Source organism: Trachemys scripta, chromosome 5 (genome assembly GCF_013100865.1).
Source record: "Trachemys scripta elegans isolate TJP31775 chromosome 5, CAS_Tse_1.0, whole genome shotgun sequence".
In the NCBI taxonomy this organism is placed as follows: Eukaryota; Metazoa; Chordata; order Testudines; family Emydidae; genus Trachemys; species Trachemys scripta.
In genome coordinates, this window is record NC_048302.1 from 137,165,082 (window position 1) to 137,173,696 (window position 8,615).

General features: G+C 50.6%; 1 long non-coding RNA gene across 1 annotated transcript; it reads left to right on the top strand.

Moving 5' to 3' along the window:
- The first annotated feature begins 5,158 nt into the window (after positions 1-5,158).
- On the top strand, positions 5,159-8,550 carry LOC117877799. Its single transcript, XR_004645825.1, has 2 exons — positions 5,159-6,759; positions 7,788-8,550. It is a non-coding gene; the product is annotated as an uncharacterized LOC117877799 (long non-coding RNA).
- The last annotated feature ends 65 nt before the right edge of the window (positions 8,551-8,615 follow it).

Here is an 8,615-nt window from a genome sequence, read left to right on the forward strand (position 1 = left end):
CCGATTAAAATGGCAGCGTGGGGAGGGATGGGCATCCAAATCCGAGATTGAAACGGGAGCTAATTTCTTGGCAGCCTAAATTGTGTTTTAAAACCATTGCGGATTCCCCATCTGTTCTGCTGACGTAAGCCGCGGCAAACGTTAGTGCCGTTACTTAGCTAATGGGAGAGCAGCTTGGGGGTCACTTAGGTAAATGACGCGATATTCTGAAATCCTTCAGCAAACTGGAGAAGGAAACCAAATGAACATGGAAGAGAAATTGAAATGGAAAGAGAGCTGGGGGCAGTGACGGGTTGCACACCGGCCACGAGTTTGTGTTGAAATGCAGAGAAGTGTCATTTTGGGCTGTGTATGAAGAGTCGTCATGCCACGGAGCAGGGCACTGATAACTCCTCAGTACACGGCACTGGTGAGATGGATGTTCTAGGTGCCCAAGGACCAGAAGGATAGGAGGTGAGTGGAGAAGCTAGATGCACAAGTGATTTCTTTTTATGAAGAAAGCTCAGAGGAACTAAATCTGTCTAGTTGACAAGACTAGTATTAAGGTGCACGCCTGGGAGTATTACAGTGCACTGCAGGGGTTTGAAGGGCATAGGCTCTAGGGAAGGTGAAGAATTCCATAGGGGACTGGAGGTCTTGTCTACACTAGAATCTTTCTCTCTCTCAATTACTCCCTGTTCTAGCACTGGTGCTGCTGTGCGGATGTAGATACACCACGATATCATCTGGACCCGTGTTGGGGGCACGGCCAGATGAACCCACGGCTCAAATGCTGGTGTCTGTCTACACGCACTCTCCAGCTGTGGCTATGGGTAGTGGGGCTGCATCAGGCTAATAAACGTCTAGCATACCCACAGCCTGCGTGGGTAGAAATTTGATTAAGCAGAGTTGGGGGGAGTCCAGGATGAACATGCCTCTACAGGGCGTCAGGCTGTGTGGAACAGACTCCTAGGAAACATGGTAGGCACTTTAAAACCATACTCTAGAGAGCCCTTCTGCAGTGATGGTTGGGGCTTGGGGGAGGGAGATGTAATGGATTTTTTTGGATGTGACTTTTTCAGCTAAAATGTGAGTGTTTGAAGCCTGAAGTATGTTGCACAGCTGGGGCGGTATCTACTGGCCAACAAAACGTTTGCTAGAAAACTTTTGCTCTTGGATGCGAAGGCGGAGAGCTATGTGAGTATCCAGAGAGAGGAGAGCTGGGTTTTCTGTGTCGAAGTTGAGTTTCCTTTGGTAAATGATCAGCCAGTGTGCAAACACAAGGATTCGCAGCGCTATTTATAAAGCTGGGTGGTGGGATCCCTAGCCCAGCCCCTGGGGCATAACCCTTGACATTCCCCACTGACTGGCCCTAGACCCGTCTCTGTGGCTGTAGAATGTGAGCACCTCCTTTGGCGTTTAAAACCCCAATGAATTAGGCCTCATGACACTTCTGTGGGGGTCCATGTTCTAGCTTTACTGTACGGAAGTGGAATTTGAGATGAGAAGTTAGGCAGCAAGGCCACACAAAGTGGCAAAGCCAAGCCTAGAACCCATGTTGAATTAGCACCATGTTCTGTGCCGCCTTTTTTTTCGTTTGCCTCTCGGGAAGGGGCAGAAGATTCCCCATCCCATAGATGCCCTGATATGCTGTGCACAACATAACATGCTGGAGCAAGAACTTTGCAATACCGGGCGGGATGGGGGATCCCTACTCCATTCCCAGGGTTGGCTTCTGGTTAGGCAGCAGTTGGGGGGATGGGTTTTGTAGTGCATGTCCTTCATCATCTCTTGGCTTGGAGTCTCCAGCTTCCCTGCGTGCCAAGTGTGGCTAAGATTCATCAGGGTGGAGTCACTTTTGCTTGTTCTCATGAGTTCGGTCTTGGTGCGCGGAGCAAGAGCAGAGCGTTTAAAGCTTCTCTCCCAGGCAGCGGGGATTGCGCTAACAGCGGGACGCTCCTGGGTATGTTGTGCCTTCGCTCTGAGCAGGTAGCGGCAAGCAGACTTCAGTATATTTTCCATCTTAGTCACTGATTGCCAGGGAAGTGAAGTAGCTGATGAGCTGGGAAACTTCGTTCTCCAGTGTCGCAAGAGCCCCTCCGCAGGTAAAGGGGAGCTGCAAAGGATTTAAAAAAGGAACAAGCGCGTTGCATGCACCGGCGGCTCCGAGCATCTTTCCACTGCCCCTACAAGCCCCTTCGGTGTCACTTCCCCATCCCACTCTGGCAGGGACTCCCTACAACCCCATTTCAGGGGCTCTGCAAACCAAAGCGCCCACTAGTATTTTTTCTTGCTGGGAGGTAAGTCACTCTGGTGGGGGGTGGTCAACATTTTAGACTTTCTTGGGAGCATGGGCAGAGCTGAGATGGGGGGTGTTAGTGGTTGTTATCAGCTGGTTCTTTGAGCTGTAGCCTATTACAAAGGTGGCTGAAGCTGCTAGCTCTGCTAACCAGGGGCTCTGTGGCCCCCATTTCCCCCTTCTGTTTTTCTGATTTTTTTTCACCAGACTCAACAGGGTTTTGCCCATCGTTGCCTAGAGCGTTCCCTGGAATTGACTGGACGCAACGTTCAAAAGTTATCACCTTACAGACCGATGCTGTCAAGGTGTGTAGGGCCTTGCTTTGCTCGGCCAATGAAAAAGTGCTTTTTCTGGCTTCTCTCTGTATCTTAGAATTCAGGAGGTCTGGCTCTGCCTCTCCCTCGTTTTGCTGGAGAACTTTTGGGGGTCTTGGAGGATGTGTCTTATAAGCGTTCGCCACCTTAATTGAAAAGGCTGGGAATGCTCAGTGACTTGTAGGGACGAAGGCTATGATCTGGAGCTGTGGTGAGCACAGAGAATACATTGTGTTAAGCTGAATTTGATGGTTCTGTGATAATCAGTTGCGAAGAGGCAACTTGGCTAACGAAACGGGAATGAAGTGTCACCTGGAGCGGCCCAGACAAACTGCTCAAGCCTTTGTATCCCTCAAAAAGAATCAAACATGGCACAAGCCCAAATTTTTCTGCGGGTCATTGAAGGTGGTAGGGTTAAGATTGTCAACATCGTAACCGGGGGTGGGAATCTCTAATACACAATTGCGGTTTTTAAAAAGCAAGCATGAAAGTCAGAGAGTGCCAAGTCCTGGTTGCATTTTAACAGACACAAGAAAGCAAACAAGCCTTGGGAAGTGCAGTGGAAAGGCAGTGCTAGCCCCTCAGACAGCTTTAACTCGGCTTTTATACAGTGGCTTCTGTATTGGAAGCACTGTGGCGCCGTTAACTATAGCAAATTCCCATGATACCCATGTGAAACGGGTGAGGAAACTGAATCAAAAGGTAACGGGGTAGACTTCAGCCTCTCCTGCCTCCTAGCTCTTTGGTTGTTCCCCAGTTCCTTCCACTTTCATTCTGGCCTCTTCTCCCCACCCAAATCATGGACCATCCATACGGCAGCACACCGTCCACCTTGAAAGTGGGAAAGCCCTCTTTCCTCTGTGTGCAATACCCACTGCCTTCCTCTCCCCACTGCTCAGCTGGAGACTGTCCTCCTCTGGGCCTGGGTTAGTCCCTGTGGCCAAGTAGGATTGGATGGAGACATGTACCTGGGAGTCATAGAGTTTGAAGCCAGAAGGGCTCATGGGATCATGCAGTCTGACCTCCTGTATGGCCACCCACATCACCTGCAGACTAACTCAGCAACAGGATTTAGACCAAAGAATTATAGCCCCCAGGAGACTCAACCATTCTGTGCTACGGACAGAGAATCGGATGGACAAAGGGGCAGATACCCAGATAATTCCAGCAAGTGACCTGCACTCCACGCTGCAGAAGAAGGTGGAATACCCCCAAAGTCCCTGCCAATCTGCCCTGGAGGGAGTCCTTCCCAGCCCCACAGATGCTGATCAGTTCAACCCTGAGCATGTGAGCAAGAACCAGCCAGCCAAGCCCTCAGGAGGGACAGAGAGAGTTCAGTACCGCCTCAGAGCACTGGCCCATCCCAGTCGGTGTCCTGTGGCCATTGCTAATACTTCTGAGGAAGGAGACCTCAGCATCTTCATTCAACACCTGTTTAGTTTCTTGAAGTATAACTTAACATTTTGAGGTTTTCCCATGTTTGCATGTTCCTGCGTCCCGTGGTCTTTTGATAAAGGGCGGCCTTCTGGTTAAGGTGCTGGAATGGGGCTGGGACTAGGGGGTCCTGGTACCTATAGATTCCTTGTCTGACCTTCAACAAGTCCCTTAATCTACCCCGTGCCTCAGTTTCCCCATCTGTAAACAGGAGTAAGAATCCTTACCTTTTTCTCTTGCTGTCTGTTGAGATTGTAAAATCTCCAAAGCAAGGATAGTGTCCCACCATGCCGATGCAGCACCTAGCACAGGGGCCCTGATCATGGTTGGGACAACTGCGACAGAAGTGATTTACAGTCTTACACCCCCCTCCCCCCTCCAAATTTGTGTTCTTTGGACCCGAGAAGCCGGCATAAGTCAGACACTGAATGGCTGCGGTGTCTGGTGCAGGGCTGTGAAATGTCTTCCAGGCAGTTTTTCCAGTTCCTTTTCTCCCTCCGTCTTTCCCAGACAGCTTTAAACCTCTTGAAAGCTTTCTTCGTTGTCCCAATTCCCGACGGCGTGTAGGTGGGGATCTGGCTGGTGAGTAAGTCCTAAACACGTACGTGCCTCTCCGAACACAGCAGAGCTCTGTTTGGCAACTTTCATCTCTTTAAAACGTCTGACACCACTGTTATGTCTCACATCAAGCCAATAATTGTCTCCATAAAATGCACACTTTTGTGCTCTTTAATTAACCCGTAGTTTCTGCTGACATCTGCAGCAGCGTTTTCCAGAGACACCAATCAACACCGTGTCTTCTCACATTCCTGTTACAGCTCCCCGCTGGCTAAAGTACCCAGATAAGTGATAACATCTAAGGCTCCGCTGCTTTTGTAGCTTTGGTGACATACTTGCATCAGCATTGTTTATTGTGTAATCCACTATTCATGGCTAGGTCACCCTCTAGTGGTGAGACCACTTACAGAGGTTTGAGTCAGCGCCTGCCTGTTGGGCCGTGCAACGTTCCAGCTGCTCCGGGACAAGTTGGCTGGGGGCTGGCGTCGGTGCACGCGTGGAACTGCATAACGCCGATAGTGGGTGAGTGGCAGATAGCTCAGGCAGTAGAGATCTGTGCTGTTAGATCCAAAGGTTCTGAGTTCAAACCCCGCAGACGCAACCAGGGCATCCTTACAGTTGGATTTTCACATAGGTAGTCCACATGGCCTCTCCAAGTGCTGTCTCAAGATTGCGTGCAATGTTGTGAATCAGATGGGGAACGTCTTGGGTCTTTCCAGGCCAAAACGCTGGCACCTTGGCCCCATCAATATGCAAACACAGCAGTTTCTCAAGTCTGTTCCTTGTTTGGTTTGACATCTTCTCGAACTTCATGAGTAGCATTGTGGACACCTGTTGCACCCAATCCTTGTAGGTTTTTAGCAGGCAGGCTTGGTTCACAGATCAGTCCCTCCTGATCCTTTTTGTTGCTCTTCCCTAAACTCCCTTCCACTTGTATGGCACTTACACACTGTCCCATGCCTTTGGCACCCTGCCCTTCAGGCTCTATGAAATGGAACTGGTTTGAGGATGGAAACTGACAGTTCTCCTTGTACCATGTGGGTCATTGTGTTTAGTCTCCCCATGGGCATGCAGGATGTTGCAACTGTTCACCTAGAAGCAGAGTCTGTCAAGGGAATCCTGGAGGGGGAGAGCTATTTTGCACCAGATTAAGATGAGGGAGGCGGCGGCAGGGGCAGTGTAGGCCAGTGGGTGGAGAACCCTGCCTGCTGGACCACAGATAATCCCCCAGGGAAGGGTGACATAGTGAGGGATATTGTGTTTGGGCTGTTGCCTTGTTTTGTGTGATCTCTACTCTCCGGGGCTTTACATGATTAAATAAAGAAGAGCATAAAAGTTGGAAGAGTATCAAAGCATGTGTGTTTGCTGACTGCTTCACAGCTGGCGCATTCCTGAGCGAGAGTTCAGCTGTAAACCAGAAGCTTCCCACCTCTTGAGTGGCGTTCTGGGGGATGGGGTTCAGGGGAGAGGGTCTGAAGGGTCAGCGTTGCACCCAGGGGGGCTAGGTGGCTGGACAGCAGGTTCCAACACTGAGGGATGTCCGATAGGTCTGTGTTCTGAGAGAGCACCCAGGGACCCCAAGATCGGGGCAGTGGCTGGACTCGGTGCTCGCTCGGATCTGTGACAGAGAGTCGCTGCTTAAACCAGAGAGCTTGCCGGGCAGTGTTTTTGCAATGCAATCAGGATGTGAGAACGCTGTAGCAGAGTTTCAACAGACCCTGCGGTTGCAGTTCTGCTCTGGATTGTCTGATAAATAACACATGGGGCAAAGTTTACATTTAACCTGGCGTAGCATGGAGACGAAAAATACAGAAATAAATCTTGGAAGTGCTTCTCCAAAGCTGAAAAAATGCTCTAAACCTGCCCCATCTAGAACAGAAACTGCGGCGTTTGGTGCTTGGGACTTGGCAAAGTGGAGGTTTGGGGGTGGGGGGGCGGAGATTGCTGCATGTGACAGCTGACCTGGGAAGCGATCCAGGTTGGCGGCTCTGCGGGCTCCTGGCTCAGTCCGCTGAAGCGATAGCACTCAGGCCGTACAGAGGTGGAAGAGGAGGAGAAGAACTGCTTTGGAAATGTTGCCTAGTAAGACCATCGGAATCCAGGGAAAGATGAAGAGATGGCAGAGGAGCAAGGAGAACACACGCATCAAGAAACTTGCCGACATTGGAATGAAAGGTAGGAAGTGTTAGCACTCGATTCCTCCTGTTCTCTTCTTCTTGCCCCATATGACTTTTTTCTCTGGGGAGGAGCAGGTAGTATGCAGCTACCTAGACCATGGGTTTGAGCTAGCCTCCGTCACGCTGTCACTGGCCCTTAGTACGGGACAAAGTCCTTGCACAAACCCTTAAGTTAACTTTTGTCCATCCTGAATCGGATGTGGGGCATATTCTGAGCATCCTTCTGATGGGATGGCCTTGGGGTGACAGCACAGCAGTGGGGCCTGCTGGGATAGCTGGCTTCTATTCCTGGCTGCGCCACGGACATGCTGAGTAACTGTACATAGGGTATGTCTACACTGCAATTAAAAACCCGTGGCTGGTCCATGCTGCTGGCCGGGCTCGGACAAAGGGGCTGTTGAATTGTGGTGTAGATGTTCATAAGGTGGGAGGGTCCCAGAGCGCAGGCTGCAGCTCGAACCCAGGCAGTTAAACAGCCCCTTAGTCAAAGCCAGCTGTGGATGTGACATAGCAGTGGAGACGTACCCTTAGCCTCTCCTTGTCTCCATTCCTCCATCTGTAAAATGGGAATATTGCTAACCTGGGAAAATCCTGCTGTCTTCAGTGGGACCAGGATTCGTCCCTACTATTTTGTAAAGGGCTTTGAGATCCTCGGGTGATAAGTGCTTTCTAAGTGCAAAGCATTATTAGCACCTCCGAACAGTGGTGGGCTCTCCAGAACTGCCAGGGATGGTGTGGGAAGGTGAGGGATGGAGGGGAGTAAGGGTGAGGGGTTGGGCAAGAGTCCTGAACAGCCTGGGTAAGGGAAGGCACAGATGTTGGACTTAGCCCGTGGCATCACCAGCTAGGCCAGTAGTATTAGTGCTTTGGGTGTAACAAGTCCTGCAGACTTGGCGTTGTGGAGAAGGGGCTACCTGCTTTCCTTTCCAGAAGATAGCTGTGGTTTTTCTTTTAGCAGCAAAGAGCTGTATGAAGCCACTAAATGCTGCACTCTGGACCCTAATGGTGCTTTCTTCTCTCTCTCAGAACTGAGTGTGTGACATACCTGCCATGCAGGGCTGAATACAGATCCCACTGAAGAGTGCTGGTTCCGTTTTCTATCAGCGTTGGCAGGAAGGAGACCTCTTCTAGAAGCAGGAGCTTTACTGGCTTCCGATGGACCTTCTTGATGTGTTGGGCTCTCTCTGAAATCAAGTCAGACCGTACGGTGCAAGTTGGCTGAATTCAGCTGTGTGCATTGGGAAGCCACCTGAGCAAGCATGACCTGCCATTGAGACCACAAGCAAAGGAATCCACCATGGTGTGACCTTAAGCAAGACCCTGGCAAGAGGCAGAGCTGCTGAACTGGCAAGAGTTGGCTGGAGCTGGAACCCTGGGTTTTGAGGGGACGCGGGTACCAGAAGATCAGACTGTTGGTGAGAATTAAAAAGCCCTGGCATTAGAGCTCTGGGGCTCCTTCTGGCTAAAGCCTGGAGCTGAAGTGCCAAGCGATAAGGACAGCAAGAGGACTGTGAAGTAGAGCCCTGGAACAATGTGCGCAAAGCTGGCCTGATGTGAGATTGCATCTGAAGTCTGATGGGGGGGTGCTATGAAACCAGTGGGCCAGATTCTGGCCTGGGTTACACCAGAGTACATATGGAGTAATGACAACGGTTTTGTCCAGAGGAATATCAACGGAATACCTGGTGGGCATTAGATGGTTGTAGTTATAAACCTTCACAAAAGGTTTGATCTTGGACCTCTTCGCTATCTTCTTTTTGCCCATTGCAGCAGTTACCTTCCGTGGGTACCGATCGATACCAGCCACCAGGGCGTGGCTATACGGTCGGTCCGAGGTGCCATCATCAATGTTCT